The sequence below is a fragment of the Chelonoidis abingdonii genome, chromosome 13 (assembly GCF_003597395.2).
Source record: "Chelonoidis abingdonii isolate Lonesome George chromosome 13, CheloAbing_2.0, whole genome shotgun sequence".
Lineage (NCBI taxonomy): Eukaryota > Metazoa > Chordata > Testudines > Testudinidae > Chelonoidis > Chelonoidis abingdonii.
In genome coordinates, this window is record NC_133781.1 from 23,430,267 (window position 1) to 23,454,121 (window position 23,855).

General features: G+C 42.0%; 1 long non-coding RNA gene across 1 annotated transcript; it reads left to right on the forward strand.

Annotated features, from left to right (window-relative positions):
* Window positions 1–2,581: 2,581 nt before the first annotated feature.
* LOC142047674 (uncharacterized) lies at window positions 2,582–23,511 on the forward strand. Its single transcript, XR_012656937.1, has 2 exons — window positions 2,582–3,204; window positions 22,851–23,511. It is a non-coding gene; the product is annotated as an uncharacterized LOC142047674 (long non-coding RNA).
* The last annotated feature ends 344 nt before the right edge of the window (window positions 23,512–23,855 follow it).

Below are 23,855 nucleotides of genomic sequence, written 5' to 3' on the forward strand. Positions count from 1 at the left end.
CCTTTCACTTCTGATGTATTTACAGGCTTGTCTGGGGCCCTCATCTCACCCTGTTGAGTATGAGTAACTCCCATTGTAGTCAACAGGATTTATTCATATCCGATGGGAGAAGGATTGGACCCATGTAATACAAAGACCATTAAAGATGATGACAGTCATAGGCCAGAGCAATCAGACCTTAAATCTTCAAGCTACTGTTTCCCATGAAAACTAAGATACAAACGTCTCTTGATATAGTTCTCCTAAGGAGATAGTGTGGGAATAATTGATTCTACAACTAAAATGGCACTGGACAGTTGTGTACCCATCTTGTGCATGTCATCTTGCCATGCATAAAAGTTAAGGCAAGTTACCGTGTGTGTGTACACATGCGCACAGAAAAAGTACTCTACATTTGGAAGATTTTCCTTTTTTGTTTCTTTTTGCAGTACAAACACAAGGCCAGATTTTCACAGGTGTTGAGTGCCTACAGCTACCTTTGAATTCAGGGGGAGTTTCTGGTGCTCAGGATTTCTGTAAAACAGGTCTAGAATAACTGAGCATGTGAAATATTTTTAAAGTACGATCTTGGCGCAATTAAATAATTTTCAGTTTTACTTAAAATTGTTTCTTGTTAAACCAAAACACAGATGTATTTTACACTGGCTTTAAAGCCCCCTGAATAAGTGTGTTGAAAGCACTGGCCTGTTTCTCTCTCTCTCAAATTTCTTACTGGGGCTGTACAGAACTTTTGCTCTGTCTCTAGGCCCATCCAATGCTCTGTCTCTAGGCCCTCTGCACAGCCACCATTGTCATTCCCTACACCAATGCAAGCCTGCAGTCAGTGAACAAGAAATGTACAGTGAGGAAGCAATAGATGTGACTAGAGTAGGAGAGGAATGAATCAGCAGTCCCTGGTTTTCAGCTGATGACTCTGCTTCATGATCGTGATGAGGTTAGAATTAGATGGTGGGTCTCACAATACAATCAACATGACTTTATTGCACAATTGCAGAGTCCAGAGCTGAAGAAGACCTATTAGGTCATCTGGGATACCCCCCTTTCCTGTATTGCCCTAACCTGAGCGACAACCCCAGTAAATAGGAAACGGGAATATACCATGTCTTCCTGAATCACCCACACACATAAATGCTTTAGGGTGACATATCGGAGGCCCCAGCTGATGTGAGATCGAATCAATGTTATAGTCCCTGGAAAGTCGAAGTACCATAGAATATGAAATTTCACATGGTCTTAGCCCCATAAATAGCTAATATTAGCATGAAAACCCCTACACAAATATTAATACAGTCACCTAAGAAAGTGCACAGGACTAACAGATACGCAGATTAAAATAAAGACAGAAAACTAGATAAAGAGAACTCTTATATGCAAGTATCAAGACAGCCACGTAGAAGTAGAACACATCCAGGCACAAGGTTCAGGTACCATACACAGGTACCCAGTAAAATATTAACCTTCAGGAAGAACATCAGTCCTCAGATTCTGGCCTTACCAAAGTCAGATTGGATTGGACTGGACAAACAACAGGTGCACAGCTCCAATCTGAATGGATTTATATTGCCGTCACTCTATAGCACCTACTCATTGCAGCAGATGTGGCCCATGATTTTGAGTCACGAGTACTGATTTTTGACTGCCTAACTGCGAGACCTTGGCTTTGATTTTCAGAACAGCTGAGCAACCACAAATTCTGTTCATTCTGTTCCACCGCACCCCCTCTGAAAATCAGGCCCACACTCTCACAATCCAAGCCCCTGAAATATTGAGGTATCACTAAAATCCGTGGCCTCTTCTGAAAATGTGGCTGACACTCAGGTAATCCCCCTGCCCCTTCACTGCCAGTGCTTCATGCGATCTAGATCAGTGGCTCGCAACTGACTGCTGTACCCCTTGCATGAGCCTGATTTGTCTTGTGTACCCCAAGTTTCACCTCACTTTAAAACGACTTGCTTACAAAATCTGACATTAAAAATACAAACGGGTCACACACTAGTACTGACAAATAGCTATTTGTCTCATTTTTACCATAACTTTATAAAGTCGATTGGAATATAAATATTGTACTTACATTTCAAGATATAGATTATAGAGCAGTATCAAGTCTTTGTATGAATTTTTAGTTTGTACTGACTTGGCTAGTGCTTTTATGTAGCCTGTTGTAAAACTAGTCTAATATCTATATCAGTTGATGTTCCCCCTTGAAGACCTCTGCAATACCCTAGGGTGAAAACTCCAGCCCTAGATAGTAGCAGCTGAGAGATCCACTAGGGGGCCTCTCTGTCCCTTATTTTAGAGGGAAAAAAATCCGATTTGGATTGCACAAATGGAAGCGAATGGAGACAGAGAAAAAAAGAGGAATATTACTGGAAACAAGAAGGCACAATGATTTAGGGGAAAACCCTCCAATCTGTGACTGTCCGTTTCCTGTCTTGTGCAAACCTTAACTGACCAAACGATCTCTTTTTTTTGAGGCGAGAGAGTTGGGGGGGTGGCAGCAACGGAAAGCCTCCAGCCTCCACATTTGCCAAGCTAACTTGCAGCAAGAGCTGTCTAATTTAGGGGGTGGGGACTAGGGTGCTTCCTTAAACAGCAAGGAGCGCGCGAGAGGCTGGGCACAGGAGGGTGCGTTTCCCCTGTCAGCCCGTGGCCGCGGAGTTAGGGTACCCGAGAGGCAGCCGCTCGCCTCCTGGATGTGTCATTAACACGTGGGGCTGCGCCGTGCGAACTTTCGAAGGGTATTTGTCTCCAACTTGGACGGAAACTCCGCGGAATCGGAAACGTTTCTGAATGGTGCAAGGATCCAGTCGCCTCTTTCTGGTTTGGTGGGGTGGTTTCCCCCCTCCCCCTTCTACTTGTCGGGTTGGGATTTTTCTCTTCCCCCTCCACGCCCCATATCCTGGGCAAATGTAACAGATTTTTGTTTTTAATGGGAAATGTTGTCATGTCCCGGTTGCACGTTTTTTTTTTTTTACAAGGGCAAAGAGGAAGGGTGGGAAAAAAAATCCTCAACGTGGTCAAATACCAGCTTAAATATCCGCCTTCTAGCGAATGGGCGAGGGGGCGAGGGGGCTCCCCATTGCTTTTCTCCACTTAATTGTCAAGTCTTTGCCGTCCGTAATTGGGAGACCTGCTTGTCTGAGGATAGGGCAGGGCACGAAGAGCCCCCACCCCCGTGTCCTGTGCCCACCACCCCAAGAGAAGGTAACCGGATTTTCAAAACGATTTTCCCTTCCTCCCCCTTGTGTAAACTTCTGCTTTCTGTAGGAAAAGCGGCTCCGTTTCGGCTCCCATGTGCAGACAATGCCTAGTCAGAGATGCTCTTCCGTGGTGCAGGGGCTCGGCCCTGCAAGCGGGTTTGCACGTTAAGCCCGTGGGTTCAGTCGCAAAGCGGTAACCCTCGGGCTGGCGAGGAGGCTAAGCCACGGATCCGGATTTCAGCGGGCAGAGCAGCTGCCCCCCTTAGCTTGTGACACTTGCCCGTCGCAACAGTTCTGGGGCGGATTTCAGTCCCTGCAGCAGAAGCCCTGCTTGATTTCCTCCCACGCGGGGGGGCGGGGGGCAGTGGTTTGAAGGCGAGTTTCCTAAAGTTAGGGGCTCCCGTGGCTGGATTGTGTGCCGGTATGACAATGCCAATTTGCTGCAAGGTGATTTTTTTAAAACCATCTCCAACGCCCAGATCAGGTGCTAAATCCCTATTTTTAAAAAAAACCCTTTAAACTCCATGTTTTGCTCTCGGTGTCCGATCGGGTGGATTGGGCGAGTCTAGGGCTGGGTCTTTGCGGGCGAGATGAGAGGTTTGTGGATTCAACTGGCCTACAAAGTCCCAGTTCTCGGCTCCCAGGACCTGCAGTGCCATAGGGCAGTGAAACAAGTGAAGAATGACAACAGCTGAAAGTTGGGGGGGGGGGGGGGAGATCTTGGTTTTAAAAAATAATCATCATTCTGAGGGCTGTTAACTCTTGCGTCCCCACCCTGGCCTTGTGCTGTTGGGAAAGGTTCTGACTGGGCTTTCCGAGCTGCACTGATCAGCAACAGGGCTGTTGTGTTTAGGGTGACCAGACAGCAAGTGTGAAAAATCGGGACAGGGTGGGGGGTAATAGGTACCTATATAAGAAAAAGTCCCTATAGGGCTGTCCCTATAAAATCAGGACATTTGGTCACCCTCGTTGTGTTTTACAGATTTCCAGGTACTAGATGTGTGAGTTCTGAGTTCGCTCCTCAGCCAGGGGATAGAATTTTAAAAATTCATTTTGGACGATGGTTACATGGTATTTCTTCACCCCTGGGGGAAAAAAAAGCAAACCAACTCACTTCTTTTATATTCGGAGTGTATCTAATCCAAGATCCCCCTAAGCAAATTTATTATCATCTATTTCTTTATTCAGATATGAAAGCTCAGAGGAAGGTTTTGTTTTTGTTTTTTTTAAGGGGAGGGTTATCAGCAAGGGGCTGGCAGTGGTGTCTGGCTTGGAGGGAGAGGCCACTAACTTTTTATCCTAGCTGGGATGTTGTAAAGCCAAAGAGAAGAGTCGTACCATAAAAATTTCGCTCTGGGAATTTTGAAATGCATTTTGCTTGAACTTCAAGAAAAAGCCAGATATTTGCATGTGGTGAACAGTTTCTGCTGTAATTAATTTTGACTTTATTGTATCACTTTGAGGCCCCATGATTCTTGACTGCATTGTACTAGCACAATTTGCACATAATTCTAGAAAGCCTATTTTAGGGGAAACACTTTAAAGCTAAGTGCACTGTCAACATTGGGATTCTTTACAAAATCTGAATTCTCTGCAGTAGTATAGAAGTGCCTTAACTATCTGTGTGCTCACAGGGCTTGTTTCTTCCAACTTTCACTTTCAGAAAACACAGCTGATCAGATTTTTCTAAACCCGGTAACTTATTCATATATTAATAGCTTGGCCCATTATATCTCTTCGTGTTAATATTCTTCTATCACCAACCCCCAAAACTTGCCCTAAAGTTTGTCCTTAATTTATGATCTGCTCCTTACAGCTCTAAATCTTGCCTGTTGATACCCAGCTTTTAGTGTGTGTCTATGAATATATATATATGGGTGTGCATGTATGCATTCCCATTAACGTTTTTCCTCCTCAAGTTCTTATGCAGGAAATATTTTGATGGCTAAAGAGTTTTGACTTCTCCTTTTTAAAGGCTAGAATATTGAAATAGAACATGGAGCAAGGCCAAGTGGTAATTGTGTACAAATTGTACAGAATTTAATTGAGAACCATCACCTTTCTTTGGGATTTTTGAAACATCCTATAGAACTTAACGGATTTTTGTTTTTAATGGGTAATGTCTCATTTTAATATCTCTGGTCCAGAATTATATAAGGATGATTATATATAAATATAAAAATCATAGCTTCTATTTTGAGTTTTCTGTAAGATTCTGAAGAACCCTATGAGTTTCATCCCTATCAAATTCTAAAGGACTCATTCATAACAGTAATAATTATTAATATGTACATAATGCTTTTTGTTGAAGAATCCCAAAGTGCTTTGCAAACATTATTACACGCATACACACACAGAATATATAAGATTAAAACATTTGCATTCTGACATTGTACATTGCACAATTAAATAATAATCTTCCAGAATGTATCAGAGGCATATTAGTTTTAACCCACAAAGAATTGTTGCCCATGTGTACACATTTCTGATGTTTTTAGTTCATGACTTGAGCATGAAGTCAGTGAGTGCTGGATTGGGCCTGATATTTTTTTAAAACATTGTATGAAGAGCTGGGTGGGAAACTTTCTTTGAAACAAAATTTCAAGGGACTTTTTTTATTTTCAAATTTCTCCCCATCCCACCAGTTTTCCACCTCAGTCTGACGGAAAAGTATGTGAAAATAAGAAGTAAAGGCAAAAATCTAAAATGGTGGGTTTGCCCCAAGATTATAAGTGTTGTCCTTGTCACACTGGGTGTGATTATAGAAAGTAAGTTCTGTCTCAGGACTACATGCCACCCCTGCTCCTTAGGGATCATTAGCCTTAAACTACATTAATCTGTAATGAAATCACAGCAGTCTGATTCTAATCAGTTGCCCTGAAACATATGGGAGCTACAGCAAGACGAGCAAAGGTTGCACATTGTAACAGTACATAGGGCGTACAGGGCTGTATCCTGCCATCAAGTGTTATGCGGGATTGTTGATTTCAGTGGGGATTTAGGCTTAAAAACTGATGGTATGTTGTAGCCTGTAGTGTGGAGATGTGGGAGAGATGTCTACTGCTGCATAAATCACTTCTGAATCCATATTTGTTGTCTTTCTACCTCTCCATCCCACTTTTTGGACATCACTTTTTCTGTTTCAAGGGAAGTGCAATTTTGAGTCAAGATTATACATGTTATTTATCACTATTCAGTCTGTTGGGACTATCTGATGAGACAGCTAAAGTTTTTCTTTCACAAGGAGAGTTTCTTTCTTGTGGTTTGCTTTGTAAAGTTCCATAAGCTGCCAGGTTTAGCTTTTGCCAGGTTTATAACTATCTGAAATACCTTACTTCCAGTAATGGTTTTTTTTTCCTCTCCTCCCTTGGTGCATTTTAGGCCAGAATTGTCAAAAATGACCAGTGACTTTGGGTTTCCAAATTTTGGGTACCCAGTTTGAAACCTATTAAAAGGGACTCATTTTCAGAGATTGTGTGCTCAGCTGTTTCGGAAAATCAGGCACTTTAAGAGTCTCAATTTGAGCATCCCAAAACACTCGTCACTTCTAAAAAGCTTTTTCTTTAACCGTGTCATTCATCAAGGTGAAAGGACAAACTTTTTCAAGCACAATCCATCTGTTTTGAACTAGAGTGGATGCAGCTGTTTATCACTGAGAGAACTCTAGTGACCGATGTGCTGATATTAGGAATTGTATTTTTCCCATTCATCTTCATTATTAATATTTGTTTAGATTTCAGTGGCACGCACAATGTGTGAGGCACATTCTAAACACAATCCCTTCCCCAAAGAGCAATACAGGCTAATAGAAAACATTTTTTGGCATCATTAAATTGTTCGATTTAACCATTCTGATTGGAATAAAAAATCAGACTTGAATCTAAAATTCCCTCAACTCCGAAGTGATTTTGACAAATTACAAAGTAAAAATAATAACCTTTTTTTTTCCTAATTGGACATGAAGCATGTTTAGACTGGGCGTCAGGTTTGGCCCAGCCAACACCTTGTAACAGTAAATGTTTCAAACTTCTACTGCAAGTTATTGTTCTGATGGGCAGTTTTCTTAACTGATGATTTTACTGTCTATCTCTATCTGTATTTCATAATGTCCTATGCTTTCTGGGTTGCAGGCTCAGTGGGGTTTTTCCCTGTTAATAAAGGGGCTTTGTTTTATTTTCACTTCTTAACTTTGTGCCTCTTTTGCTAATCTTTCTCGGTGTACAAATAGACTTTCCTCAGCAGTCAGAGTTGACAGCATGTACCCACTATAACCTAGTTCTGGGCAGAGCTGCTTGTCTCTCTCGATGTCAGAGCCTTTACTGTGAAGTTAAGTGACATTTCCAGCCTTCTGAAAGAGTTGGTATATATTTGGCAGGTCCTACTCCTTCGGCACAAAAAAGGGCTGTGTTTTGTCTGTGATAAGCCCTGAAAGAAAACTATCTGAGGAGTAAGGAGAGGGGTGGGGTTCGTGCTGGATTCTCACTACTTGAACTGTGGAGAGAGAAGCAGAATGTTTGTTTGCAGGGTTTAGGAACCACTGTGGCTCGATCTTTGCAAATAGAGATCTTCATGATAGGGGATCCCAAAAGCTGATAGTCTGAAGAGTTACAGCGGGGTCTGGACCCTAATGAGCCTGGAGAATCTGTTTTACACATGTATGTGCCTGAAGGAGTCTTCAATCTGGATTACATTCTGTATCGAGTGTCTGGCTCTTTGCTCTGCCGTTCAGCACAGGAGAGGGCCCAGATTTTCACAAGAGCCAAGCACCCCACTTGTACCCAACATGCTCTGCTCTTTTCGGAATCTGGTGCCCCTGTGCACCCCCATGGTGAATGCAGCGCATGTGGCGTACCTGCTGTGTATAACATAAGCTCTTTCTAAAGTGCAGCTCTTAAAGAAACATAGTCACGAACTACGATAGGAATGTTTGCACTTTCTTTTGAACATTTCTGAATGATAAAGGAAAGACAATGCTTCCAAATTGTTAATGCTGATCAGAGCTTCCCTCCCCACCTGTATCTGAATAGCAAAAGGTCACCGATTCCAAATGGAAGAGATGAGGTGGATGAATGGCTAGGACCCATCGCAATTTGCTGGACATTGCTCTCTCTATCTGTCTTGGGGTTTTATTCAACCCCCATCACTGTAGTATCTGAGCAGCTTCATGTAAAATCAGTAGCAATAGCCAGTCCCCATGGACTTCAATCTCTGGTGTTTCTCCTGTTTTGGGATAACAGCTCTGCTTGCTGGAGAGTTTTTGTGATTTTTCTTACTTTGTTAATTGACTTATTTCTATGGGAACCCCCAAAAGGGTATTGTCCAATGAACAGGTTAAGGATTCATGACCCATCTGATCAGTTTTTGAGTAGTTCACATGGTTACCCTCCCAGGGCCCAAGAGAGATGACTCAGAGCTGCTGTGGATTCCACAGGATCTGTGTGGATCCTGGAGGATCCAAAGGTTCTGGTCGTGGAACCCTATGTTTTACATATGCTGGTAGTGTGGGGGACATCCTGTTTCTCTCCAGACCCCCCTGATAATTTGGGGAAACTCCTTAAAAGTGTCCCAGGGTCCTCTACCATGGGACAGTCTGTTCCCATTTTCCATTGCATTGCTCATGGTTTGAATATATTCCCCAGTAAGATTAGCTATTGTGGCACCCATTATGAGCACCTCCTATAGGGACCTTTGGTCTTGGTCACAGATATTTATTTACTTGTAAAGAGTCCCACCTGACCAAGGCTTCTGGGCCCTACAACAGACAATAGAAACACAACAATAATAATAAATAACAATGAAATCACACTATTAAAAGAGCTAATAAAACACTGATATTATTCTAATAACTTCTGGGGACTGGGACAGGGTCAGTCCTCCATAAAATGGGAATATAATACCGACCTCCTTTGTAAAGAGCTGCGAGATCTAGTGAGGAAAAACACTATATGGGCCTGATCCTGCTTTCATTCACTTTAGTTGAAAAGCTCCCACTAACTACAGTGGAGCTAAAAGCTAGATATTTTGAATCTCTTTAAACTGCATTGTCAATTTTCTCAGTTTTAGGAATTTCTTAGAACTAAAATGCCAGAATAGCATTCTTTCAGAAACGACACTTTCCTTTATAATTCGATGAAGAACACAGTTGGAAACATGTTTAAATTTAATTTGATACGCTGTCTGTCAAAACTATTCAGCAAATAACTAGCCAGCAAGCTAAGGCAGTTCTTGAACCAAAGGTTTTGTGGATATGGAAAAACCTTTAGTCAGATCTGTGCAGTATTACAAAGGACTTGGCTTTTGAATCCTATGCTATCCACAGGGTTAAATTCAAATATGTAAGCACAGTAGTTTAAGGAATAAGTTCCAGAAGCTATTTAACTCTCGGCTTCATTACAGAGCAGCGATCAGGTTGAGTTAAGCAGAATTGCTGTATGTTGAAACATCTGGAATAATACCATATTTCCACAAAAAGGAATTTTTTTAGGAAGAGCAAGGATGGGCTGATATATGAAAGAATGGAGCTAATAGCAACCTACAAATGCTGGAAAACCAATTAAGAATTTATAGTGTGAAAGAGTAAGACCTTGTCAGGAATCGTAATTTTGACCACAATCTCTTTTAAAAACAGCAGCAAAATCGCTTTTTAAAAACTCAGACTTTCCTAGCTATGATCAATGGGCAGCCTTAAGGTCTGGTGGCAGTGCTCAGTTTATTGGAAATAGACTTCTTAACATATAATGGAGTTTATTCCTATTAAACAAGTCATGGCAAACATATTTGGAGCTTTCCAGGCTGGATAGTAGCGAAATATCTTGTTAGGGGAAACAAACCAAAAGATTTTTCGTTATGAAACAACAATTTGAACATAGATCAGTTTAAATGAGCTTGATTTTAAAAACACTTTTAAAATTATTTTGATAGGGCCTAGAAGAAGTAATGTCCTCTAGTCCATGTCTTTTATAATTCAAGGGATATCGTTAATGAAATTTTAAATCTAGGTTGTATTTTAAAATTATTATTTTGTACCAAACCTCATAAGAATATAAATGTGTAATCTATAAATGTTACTGCTTACTGATTTCAATAAATACATTTTGGGGAAGGGAAAAAAGGGATTCAAATACAAATGCAACAACCATGTACAAAATGAGAACTAGAAAACTAATCTAAACAAAAGTGAATTGATCAATTTACTTTTATTGTCCAACGTGAACAAAATACATAAAAGTAAACAAATGTCACAATAATGAAAAACACATTCAGATATTTACAGCTCGTGTCTTTTTAATGTCATTGTGGTGTTTTCAGTAACACAGTTAATGATTTTTTGTATAGTAACAGTACCTGTCTGAAATTAGTCCGCCCTAAAGACCTGAAAAACAACCTGAAAATATTAAGTGTTAGAAAATAATTTACATTTAAAAAAAATCAAACTCTCAAGTACACTGAGTAACTTATCTGGCATAAATTTCAAATAAATGTCCCCAATCTTAGTTAATAAAGAGTTTTTAGAACTTAACCCAATATAGCTACCGACTCTAACAGACTTCACGGAATCATTTTATAATGTTTGTCTGTTGCAGTTATAAGTGGTAAATTGAGATTAGAATTACAGAAAGCCTCAGACTAAATTTAGCGCTGGGATACATATACTGCACTCACTTCATTGGGAGAGTTTGGTTCACGTTGAGCTAGTTTAGCATCTCCTTGGGGGATAAATTATAGTCTGAATGAGGACATTCACACACATTTATGACATTAGTGCTATATGCAGTTGGAAGTTCTGCATATGTTGAGGCTGTAAAACTAACACTATCTCTTCCCTCCTCCAAGGACTTTATTTAATTTCTTTATCAAGAGCCACTCACTAAAAGCTACTAGTCACAATGAAATGAAGGCTTTTTTTAACAGTGGTTCTCCACTGAGATCTTTGCAAACAGAGCAATAATCTTCTCTCTGCAAAATTCTCTATGGAGTGACTTTATCTTGTGGTGATTGCAGTGATCGGAGCAGTTGTTTCATACAACCCTATTTTAAAGTGTAAACATTGCAAAGAGTAAGGAAAATGCTTACTAGCCAATATGGGGTGTTATATAATATAGTTTGTCTAAAGTTTTGACATATTTTTTAACGCTGGGATATTGTTCTTTTTTTTTTAATCTGTAGCTTTATTTCAAAACATCTGGTGGGAGTTTAATCGTGAACGATAAATTGGGATTTTATATTTATGCCACATTGTATGTAACCAAGAATGGAGCTGCAACTCTCCAAGGAAATAGTGCTGCGGCTGTAAGCAGTTACGACAAATCCTCAGCTGGTGTAAACTGGCTTCGCTCCACCGAAGTCAATGGAGCTACATTGATTTACCCCAGCTGAGGTGTAATTTTTATGAACAGTAATATTTTCTGATAAACATCTGGAGAGTCTTTTCACCTGGATCGTTGTTATGAATATTCCGTGCTAAAGAAATGTTTGTAAATGATGTTGCGCTGTATTATCAATATGAAACAGTGCTAAAATCAGAGCTCGGAGATGATCATTTTGAAGTACATTTTCGAAAGAGAAATACTTTATAACTAGCTACTAGGGTTGCATGAACACTAAATGACAATCAGCCATTTTCAGGCTGTAAACAGATGTCAGTGTTTAAAAATAAAATTATAAATACTCTTTTGCAAAACATAATGGTCCAGATCCTCAGCTATTGTAAATGGGCATAGATGTTGAATTCAGTGGAGCTATGCCAATTTACACCAGTTGAGGATCTGACCCGCTATCTACAAACAAAGGTACTTTTTTTCCTTGGAAAGTCACAAGTCCATTTTGGATTAGATACAATGTGGTGTAAACATCCCAAAATAGCTTTCAAAAGTAAATTCCCACCAGACTGACTTGTCTGGAGTGATGCTGATTGACACCATCTGAGGATCTGCCCTGAACAGAGTTGTTTTCATGAAGTTTCTTAAACTTCCAATACTCCCCAGCAGTGCTGCAGACCTGAACAGCATCACTGAACTATTGTGTGAGACTCAGGAAGGAAAATGGTTTTAAACAAAAGTGAAACCGAGCAGGCTGTTTTCATTGTCTGAGCTTGAGGAAAACACAAAAAGGGATTGGACAGCACAAGTAGGAAGGGCAGAAGTTTTCCAAACTCAGCAGAGTCCTAGCTGTGCAATAATTATGTATGCTGTTTATTTTATTAATATACAATGCAGGATTCAGGACAGCAGGCATTAACCAATAAACCTGATGCCAAACCCTATTAAAGTCCAGGAGAAGACCACCACATTGACCTCAGTGGGAGCAGAATCAAGTACAGACAGGATACTATGGACCCAATCCTGCCGCCCTGAAGTCGATACTAAAACTCATGTTAACTTGAGTGGAAACAGGATCAAGCCGCATTTTTATAAATACAGTTTTATAATATATAAAATATAAATTTACTTTTTTCAGTCATTTACTATGCAGTTCTTGGGAAGAGTAGGGAAGAGTAAGCCATTAAAAATATATATGCTGATACTGACTAAAATTTCAAAAGCTCCTAAGTCACTTAGAAATCTAAGACTCGTTTACAGGACTTTTACTTTTTTTCCTCTGTAAAGTGCAGATTTGGATTGACCAAAACACTTTTTGTGAATTTATGTCCAATTCACTAAATTGTTTCAGTAAAAAATGAAATCTGAAAAAAACTGAAACGTGTTCTGACATTTCCTAAACCAAAAGTTTTGATTTTTCTAATTGAAATTACTTTAAGTTTGGAATTTTACTTCCAGTTTAATTTTTTAAAAGGTTTAAAAAATGAAATTTGCCCTCAACTTTTTCAGTTCTCCTAAAAAATCATTTCAGCCTGAAACAATTTTTCCCCCCAATTTTTTTTGCTTGTCCAACAAAACAAATATTCAGTTATTCACACAGCCCTGAGTTTGAAAGCAGAGCTTAGACACCTAAGTCAATTAGGCACTTTTGACAATGTTATCCTTTGGACATTTTGTCTAGAGAATATTACACAGATTTGCTTAACTTTTATATCCTCCTTACAGACACTTTTTTTCTTTTCATATGTTTTTAAAGGTATGGACATACGAAGCAGCCACTGTAACAGATTGCTTTACTGTTTGAGTAAAAGGTGTAGTCAGTTGTTTGACTATAGTCACAATTCGTTCTTAAAAATATTCAAGAGACTAAATAACTGAACTTAGCCAAATGTATTGTCTAAAGACAAACAGTACAATACGAAAAGGAGACATACATACAATGCTTCTGGGAAGCAATTCTTATCTTATAGCATGGTCCCCTGACATAGAAGTGTGCTTTGGAAATATGCATTTAACCTAGCTAAGTTTATAGTATGGGTTTTACAAGTTACAGCATACTATACATCACTAAAATCCAACCTATCAATTTGAAACAGTTCCTTAACTTGTTTTGTTCTGTATTTTTCTTCTTTCTCTTTTGGATACTATATTCTAAACCAGTTGCCTGTGAAAATACCTATGCTAGGACATAGACCGTATATGTTTTGCATTTAACAAGTTCTGTGTTAGCTAGTGCCAAAGCTGACGTCAGCTTTGCCAAGTGTTATGGGATACTTGGCATGAGTGAACATAATTGTGGGAAGGGCATAATACATTCAGTTAAAGTAACTTCCCAACACTTATATTAACCCTGTGCACATAATACCCATTAATGTGGTTCATACTACGCCTAACATATATGTATGGGCTAACAAATCATTAGACAGAGATCATATTCAAATACAGTCCCTATAGGCAACGTTGCATATAGATTGTGTACGTCTTGGTCAGACTGAACGTTGGGATTTTACTTCTGCCCATAAATGATGATAACCTTTACTCATATGGATCGTATGTGTTAGCAACAGAGAAAAGGACATTGTTTAAAATATGAACTTTATGTTGCTAACCATTCTAGCTTATTTAATGGAATTTAATAAATCAGGGACCTGCTCCTGTGACCTTTACTCACACAAGCAGGCTTTTGAATACAAAATTGACCCCCCGCCCAAAAATATATAGCATGTGTCCAACTATCACTTACAGTATGTCTAGCAATTGTTTCCTATCATTAGACATTCTAAACAATTTACAAGGGTGAGATCAAAGTGGAAAAAAGTCCCTTTATAAATTCCCCAGTACATAAAAGCTGTGTAGCGTTTGAGCTAAGCAGAGATACTGTCTAATAAAAGACTTTTTTTTTTTTTGGAGGAAGGTTTTCTTGTAGTTAATAGTAGATCAATGTAAATGCCCAAAAAACACTGAGACTTTAAGCCAAAGGCTGCACAGTTTTAAAGAGAGAGTTTATGCTATTAACAGTGTGAAAGGAGAGACAATATTAGGGTTCCATGTGAAATCTTTCTGGCAATCTAATATTTTTTTCTTTCTCACTTTCCCTGGTGACTAAAATGTGCTCTTTCATGAATTTACTAACACTAAACAACATGTGACTGGATTGGTTGAAAGTGGTAGCCACAATTTATTAATTATCGTAGCTATTTTTTTTCACGAAGGCAGATGCTTCCTACAGAATTGACACAACCTTCTTCTCTAATCCTTATAATCAAAATCATTGCTGTCTTGGTTGGCCATTGAAAATTGATTTGTACATGCTACACGCTAATTGAAATCTCTTGGTCTGTCACTGTTAAAAGAGTTTTGATCCGGGTGGGGAGTCCCCCCCTTTCAGATTGGTCCAGCTGGCACTACTGATAGGTCATGTGGATTCCTTATTGAGAAGCCAGTTTGTTTATTTCAGCCAGCTTGCCTGAGCATGAGTTCTGTTGCAAAACCATAAATGGTAGCAGTTATGTTTCAAGAAGTGGAGTTTTGTGTTGACTCCCTTCAGTTTTTTCACCTTCTAGAAATGAAGGAGATTTGATTTTCCTGCAATTATGAGCTGGGAATAACTCTGTGCTGAGGAGGCAGAACGATACAAGAAAAACACTCAAACATCCTGTAATGTTCTGGCTAATAAAATGTGACTTTACACAAATAACCAGGCCTGACCCATGATTTATTGACTGCACCCTGTCATGTGATGGGCCCTCAGCTGGTAATAACAATACTTCACATTTTCTTTGGAGGATTGTTTCCCAGATACAAGCTAACTAATCCCCCTAACACCCTTATGATATAACCATGATTCCCTTTCTGCAGGGCTTGTAATTTGCACAGCCTAGAGAGCTAATCAGTGCAGACTCCTTAGTACCAATCCTCTGTCTTCAGCACATGGTCCTTTCCTATCATGTTCCAGTCCCCCGAGGTCGTATAACTATTTGTGTGATATCGATACAGTGTTTTTCCAGTCAGCACTGGTACTGGTCCTCCTTCCCTCTGCACTTACTCTCTGCTCTTGGTGTTTTAGTGCTCCCATATAACATACTTGCCCTTTCAAGAGTTGTATCTTTCAAAGGAATCTATGCATCGGTTAGCACAGTAAACGGGGCTCTCTGCAGTGGAGGTAGCTAGGTGTAGCAAGGGGCGGTTGAATCTTCCTGCAGCAGGAGAGATGGCCTCTGTGCTGCATGAAGTATGTGGCTTCTGTTCCTTTTGTAACTTTCATGTGTTGTTTTATCTGGACAGTCAACATGATAAGATGTGGCACCTCAGGGCTCAGTCCTGTAACCCATATTCACGTGAGCTGCAGGATCAGACCCTGAGCTTGCTACTGGAAGAATCTGAAGAATAAAGAAAGGGTTTGGGTTGATATTGATGTTGCTCAGATGATCTTGCCAGATACCAGCTGTAGCAGTGAAAGGGTGGAGTCTGACCTTCCATTCCTCCCACTGGCTTTGCTCACAAGAATGGTTTGGGCAGAGCAACAGGAGGGAGCAGCCAGCACACACACTGTGTCCCCCCTCCCACCCCCTAACCAAAATGGTTGGGTCTAATTTCAGACCTATCATCAACGCTGCCTGGCAGTCTCTTTTTAAACAGTTGCCTTTTAGTGTGGCTAGTAACTTGCATGACTCTCTGAGCTAGTAACCTCTTGCTGGCTGACTGCATTATCTTGCACATCTGGTACAACTGCACATTGCTTGAGTCACTGCACGAGGCATGGCTGACATAACATGGGCCATGAAGTTATATGCGTTTATTTGTACTCTGAGGTCACTGATTTAATATTTCCTTAGAGATCTGTAATGTCATTCTAAGACGATGCTCAGCCCCAATCATAATTTCAAGAACAAATTGGAGACAAGGCTCTATTCATAAAGATAGTATGTTCTTCTAGAGGCTAAATACCATAAATAACTGATTTTTGGATGCATGAATTGCCAGCATCTCTCAAAAGACGTTAATAAATTCCAAGGCCACATCTTTGAGCGTCAGCCGTTTTTTGATGTTCTGTCCATTGGCTCATTTAAATACAATCAGATTCAGCTTTAAGAAATGTAATGTGTTTTCAGATTTCTCAGACGATTAACGTATTTTCAACTGCACTGGGTCTAGTTTAAAATAAAGTTCCGAGCCTGCTGCCCTTCAGATCAGCGATAAAGCTCTCATTGACTCCAGTGGGAGCAGGATGAAGGGCTGCAGTTTAAAGCGCCAGCTCCTCAGCGGGTGTGAATTGATGGGCCATTGGCTCTGCTGATTCGCACCCGCTGAGGAGCTGGGCCTTTATTTGGGGTGCAGAACATTTTGTTTTCACTTTTTGCATTGGAAAGGAAACTGTCAAAGTAAAAGTCACCCTTTAAACAAACAACCTTTCGTCTGTTATTAACGATCCCTTCAGATGATTAAAGCTCAAAGAATTTTAAAAGTCTAATTTACTTCTCATGCTTGATGATGATTTTTTTTCTTTGCCTTGTCTTATTTTTGCATTTTGCTGAGCTTAGACTCAGAGCCAACAAAGCATGTAAACTTACCTTGAAACACACGACTTGTCCCTCTGATGTCAGTGGGATTTAAGCATGTGCTTAAGCGCTCTGCTGAATGACAGTGGGATTGCTCACCTGCTTAAAGATAAGCACAGGCTTAAATGCTTTTGTTGACTTGGAGCCTAGGCTAGTGAAACTAAACTGCTGGATCTTGCTTTCCATTTCTGGGCCACTTGGCGTAGTGTGGCTCTGTCTGTACTTGCAATGCCAAAGAGGAATTTTCAATCCCCAAACTCTTAGCTTGAGAGCTCCTCGGAGCAGGGACTGTCCTTCTTGAGCGTTTGGAAGAACCAATCACCTAGCACAGGGGTTGGCAACCTTTCAGAAGTGGTGTGCCAAGTCTTCATTTATTCACTCTAATTTAAGGTTTCACGTGCCGGTAATACATTTTAATGTTTTTTAGAAGGTCTCTCTCTATAAGTCTATATATTATATAACTAAACTATTGTATTGTAAAATAAACAAGGTTTTCAAAATGTTTAAGAAGCTTCATTTAAAATTAAAATGTTGATCTTATGCTGCCGACCCGCTCAGCGGGTACCTACCTTCTCCCTGGTTCTGGCCCATTCTCTTCCTCTCTCTGCACTGAGCTGAGGGTGGGAGTGCACTGAGCACAGGGCTGGGGGAGATGGGTCTGGCCAGGAGCTAGAATGAGGGAGGGGGCTCAGGGTTGGGGCAGGAGATTTGGGTGTGGGGCACTTACCTGGGCAGCTCCCATTTGGTGCGAGGGGTGCAGATGGGAATGTGTGTGGGGGGGGGGAGCAGGAGCTCCCATTTGGTGCTCAGGGTGGGGGTGAGGATATGGGGGGTGCAAGAGTCAGAATGTGCGGGATGGGGGGGCTGGATATATAGGGGGTTGCAAGAGTCAGGGCAGAGAGCTGGGGGCATGTGAGGGGGGTGCAGGTGTTGGGGGGAGCTGGGTATGTGTAGGGGTGCCAGAGTCAGGGCTGGGTTCATGGGGTGTGTGTGAAGGAGTCAAGCGGAGGGCTGGGTGTGTATGAGGGAGGCACAGGGCTCAGGGCGCGGGCCTGGGGGTGGGGTGGGGCTGCAGGGCTCAGGACAGAGGGCTGGGTGTGTGTGGGGGGGTCAGGGCTCAGGGCAAAGGGCTACATGTGTGTAAGGGGGGGTCAGGGCAGGGGACTGGAGGGACTACGCCCCTGTTCCACCACCCCCCTTCCCCAAGGCCTTGTCCCCGCTTCTTCTCTGCCTCCCCCGGGAGCAGTGAGCACAGAGCGCACTGACTCTGCTCCTTCCCGACCCCCTCCCTCGTAAGGGCCATCAGCTGATCAGCAGGGAGGGAGAGGCGGAGGAGGGGCAGGAACCCAGCACACTACGGGAAGAGGCAGGGGAGCCAGCAAGACCAAGCTCCTGCCCCTTGCCCCCTGTCCCCACAGGGAGGGATGGCGGGGGGAATGGAGGGCAGAGAAGATCAGGCCGGGCTGGGCTGGGCAGGATTTTTAATGGCACACTGCTGCCTGCCGGGAGCAGTGTGCCATTAATAATCGAATTGCGTGCCGTCTTTGGCACACGTACCATAGGTTGCCGACCTCTGACCTAGCAGATAATGCTCTAAATGAATAATAACCTGTGAGTGAAGTTCTGGCCCCACTGATGTTGGTGACTCTGGGATTTCTCAAACTCTTGGGCTTTCTCAGACTCACGCTGTGATTTCTGCTTTACTGTTAAACTCTCTTCATTTTATTGTTACCCTATTTGGCCGCTTCATCTGCCTGTTGTGTCCTGTCTAATGTCTAGATTGACAGCTCTCTGTGGCACAGACTGTCTCCTATGTTTCCTGTCTGTACAGCACCTGGCACAAGGACATGATCCTGGACTGGGGCTCTTAGGCACTCCCAGAATAATAAGAAAGTTGCTTATTTTAATCAATAAAAAAAATCCCACTCAAACCTTTGCAAATAATAAGAGCAATTTTCTAACCTGGGTCCAAAAACTACTTGATGTTCATTACAAAAGATCAGATTCCGTAAACGAATGAACCAGCTGGCTAGGCTCCTTCCAAAGTGGCCCTTCTGCTGCTCTGACTCTGCTTTGCTTTGCACCGGATCTTGCTGTTGTGCTTGCTTTAGGACACCAGAGTCCCGTAACTATAACTTCTTTTTTTTGAACTGCTGTCATAATTTTTAAAAGATGCAAATACGTTTTTTTGGATCGCAGCCTGGCTGGTGTTTTATTAGCACATGCAGACCAAGAACTCTCTTTTATTTGTATATCAGGTCCTGGGGAAAAAAATCTCAATAAAATAAAAAAGGATCTGTATAAATAATAACGAGGGTTTTATGGACCGTTTTGAACTCTCATTGCCTGCAGCTGCAGAATGTGGTCTCCCACCAGAGGACATGGGAGATATAAATCTAATATTACACCTCATTGGCGTCTGCATGAGTGTGTAAAATCTAGTCATTTTTACTGCATGCAAAGCGGAATCGCTACCCTACCAGCTGGATCCGTGGTGATGACATGTTTGGTGCTTCAGCAGTTCCAAACAAGATGCACTTCTGTACAGAGAAAGCAGCTGAATGTGCCAGCTTAGCTTACTTTATTTTGGAGATGAATGTTAACACACCTGTTGGAAACTGAATCCAACACAGTGCCGGGCAACTAGGGGGCACAGCAAAAGGCTGTTCTGTTTACGATCAGAGGGCTGCTGGCTGTTGCTCTGCGGAGACTCGCTATATTTTAAGGGCTGTCAAACCAGTGACGTTCTTCCTAGCCTACTATCAAGAAGTGAACAGGGAAAAGTTTGCACCGTCTTTAACACATGAGGAAGGCTCAGTGGTTATGAAATTGTCCTGGGACTTAGGCCTCCTGGGTTCAATTCTGCACTCTGTCCCAGGCTTCCTATGTGACCTTGGGCAAGTCGCTTAGTCTCTATGGGCCTCACTTTCCTATCCCTAAAATGGGGCTAATAGCACTTCCCTGCCCCAAAGGGGCATCATGAGGCTAAATACATTAAAGGCTGCGAGGCGCTCAGAAAATAGAGATGTGGGCTATGTAAGCACCTTAGATGTAATGCAAAATGAGGTATTTGGGGGCTTACTTCTGCTGAGTCCACCTACTAAAGCATTTAATTACTGGCGAATTTACAAAAAGCCTTGCTCTGCTCACTCAAGATTGGGCAATCTTGAATTTGGTGATTTACAATGGGCTTTTTCAAAGGAATTAAAAGGTACCTAGCTCCCATAGACTTTCAGTAGGAGCGGGGCACCTAAATCCTGTAGGCCTCTTTAAAATATACTCGGCTTGGAAGTTCTTTGGGGAAGGGTCCAGCTTTTTGTTCTGTTTGTACATCACTTAGCACAGAGGGGTCCCGGGCCATGACTGGGGCTCCTAGAAAAATCAGTAATAATCCCCTAACATAAATCTCAACCGTCCTGCCTCTATTAATAAATCAAAAGTAACAGATGCTGTTGGGAAGCTGTGTATGGGTTCCTACCACTAACAGTTGATTGTTACAGCTGACCTTCCGTTAGCGTACTGGGGTTTATCTTCTGATTACGGCATGCGTGCTGTATGAACGCATGCGGTACTAATCTGTGGAATGACCTTGTCAAGATCGGGCTGAGTTGGAGAAAAGCCCCTCTCCCCAGCCAAACATGCCCGCTCTGAGCTGATTGCCTGTTCCTTGTGTGCTCTTAATACAGAATCCTATTTGTTCGATGCTCCTGTCGTTTAGGGTAAAAATGCTATCTGGCAGAGTTTGCTGGGTGGCATGTCGATTGGCTTAAAGGGGGCTAGTGACAAAAAGCCTGTGTGCTTGCGCTGCAGCCTATAACCACATTGTTACAATATTTAGCTTGAAAGGCAAAGCTTGTGATGACTAAGCTCCTCCAGCACTGCTGGGCTCTCTGAGCTGTTGCTGGGGCTGGAGAGTAGGGCTGGGAAAACTGCCGAAGCCTTCCTGTGTTCGTTTTACACAGCACAAGCAAGCCAGAGTGAAGCAAGTCTGTCAACTCTCCTAGCTGACAGGGACCTGGAGGGCACTGAGAGGCAGCAAGAAAAATGAGGGACTTTCAGGGGCAGCTGTGTTTTACTAACCCAGTCATAATGCCCCTAAAAATCCTTATTGTTCTTGCAATGTTCGTCTAGAACCTCCAGCGCTGGGAGGCCTTTCCAAGGTAAGTATCAGCCCCTGGAATGAAGACATCTGAGCGTGTGGTTGTTTGTGTTCTCATTTTAAAGGGATACTGTCAACTAGGATCTTTATTATTTTTTGAAAAGCAGCAGGAAGGGGTCCTGCAAAAGCAAATCTGGATAGGAAAGTTGTCATGAATTGTCTTACAGAGCATGTATTTTCTACTCAGCATCCAAACAAGAATAATATTGTGCTTACAGGGTAAGAGCCTGGCAGTGAAACTGATGAGAAACTAAATTGCAACTTGCTAATCTGTTTTTCTCCCTTGACTAATTGGAGTGAAATGAAACATATGAACAAATAGCATAAAGGATTAATAATACAATTCAAAAGATTTTCAAACAAAGCCCTTTATTTTAGTAACCTTGATGCTTATAAACTCATGTGTGGGGGGAAAACCCCAAAACCTGCAAAGACTTACATCCATGCTTAACTTTACACACTGTAAGTCATCCCATTGACCGTTCACAGCACATGAAATTATGTATGTGCATGTGTCTTTGCAAGATTGGTGCCATAGGGACTGGATATTCAACTGGGAGAAATTGGCATATCTGCATTGACTGTAACAGAACTGTGCTGTTTAAAACTAGCCAAAGATCCAGACCTTAAATGTTTACAGATATTTAAATTCAACTTACCAGTGTGTTTGCAGATTTAAATGCCCAGTCCTGCAGATACTTATGCTTGTGTCCCTTTATGAAATTTCAAATGAATGTACTCACCTAATCGATTTAGATTTCCAGCATTTGAAAGAAATGTTCAGAGCATACAATATTGCTAGTACCCAGCATACAAATGTGTTTTCACAAACGAATGTGGCCTTCTGGTTGCTTTTTTCCTGTTTAATAAATTATAAACATTTCAGTGATTCCCTGCAAACTTTAACAAACTCAGAATGATTCTTACAAGAAACCAGACTGAACAAATGCTCCCCAGTCTTCTGGAAGGACTATGCACCTTAGCCAAAAAGAACCAGCCACCAAACCATTCTTCCTGTGGGGTGAAATGCCCCTGCCCTTCCTCCCAGCACCTGGGTCTGCCATCCATACTGAAATGAAAGCAGCCGACAGCGCAGCCTGGTCAGGAAAAGTGGAGGAGAAGAAAACATGCTTCAAGATGAAATATTCATTTGAAGTAGAAGTCTTAGGGGCAAATTTGTGAGAAAAGCTAAATGAAGGCCCCGATTCAGCCAGGACCTTAAGCCCAGGCCTAACTTTAAGCATGTGACTAGTCCAACTGAAGTCAATGAGACATAATTATGCCCGTGCCTAAGAACTTTGGGGCTGATCCTTCATATGAAAATCAATGGGAATTTTGAGCTAAATTTCAAGGAAGGCAGGATCAGGACCCTTGTGACCTGGGGCCTTAGGCGAAGGGCTGGCCCCACTGAAGTCAGTGAGACAATTCCCTTAATGTTTACCTTCTCTATATACTATTTCTGGCAGCCCAGTTTCTTACCCTGCACACTTCCAGGAGCTAACCTGGAGTCAGACCTTCCGTAAAGGAAAGATTTCTAGCCCGTGCTTTATAATCTGCTCTCCTCTTGCACAGCTCCATGAAATCTAATTTGTTTTATCCCTTTAATGACCCACAGGGCCCCACTCCCATGAAGTTCCCCTGGAGACTATATAGGACTTTCACTGCTCACCCAGCCTAGGAAGGCTCTTTCCACATGGCAGTGCTTCCCTGTTGCTGCTTCGAGTGGACCTGAAGTTCAGTTCCAGCATTGAAGACACAAGTGACAACGCGTTTGAAATGAGTTGGTACATGTAATAATGTGAATCTTGGACCTTCCAGGTCAGAGCTTGGCCACAATGCCAAGTTTGGGCACCAGCTCCCCACTCTCTACCCATCTCTGGACAGAGGAGCTCAGTTGAAGTAAATTCAGTAGAGTTCCATGAGGAGGCAGTTAATCACTTATCCATGATTTCATGATGAAGGGTCAATCAAGTCCAGAATCTTGTCTCTGTACCATACTGTTCAGGGGAAGGTGGAAGAAACCTCCTAGTGGACAAGTATGGAATTATCTACTTATCAAGGATATTTCTTTCTAATCCCCATGCTCTCCCTATTGGCCTACACCAGGAGTCGGCGACCTTTCAGAAGTGGTGTGCCAAGTCTTCATTTATTCACTTTAATTTAAGGTTTCGCGTGCCGATAAAACATTTTAATGTTTTTTAGAAGGTCTCTCTCTATGTCTATATATTATATAACTAACCTATTGTTATATTGTAAAATAAACAAGGTTTTCAAAATATTTAAGAAGCTTCATTTAAAATTAAATTAAAATGTTGATCTTACGCCGCCCGCCAGCTCAGCCCACTGCTGGTCTGGGGTTCTGTTCACTTAGACCAGCAGTGGGCTGAGTGGGGACTGCAGCCAGGACCCCGGACGGCAAGGGTCCAGCAGCCAGATCCCCAGACAGACAGTGGGCTGTGCGGGGCCGGTGGCTGGGACCCCAGACCAGCAGTGGGCTGAGCAGCTCAGCCCACGGCTGCTCAGGGGTTCCATCCGCCAGCTCCTGCCAGCCGGGATCCCAGCTGCCGGACCCGCTCAGCCCGCTGCCGGTCTGGGGTCCCATCCCTGCCCACATACAGTG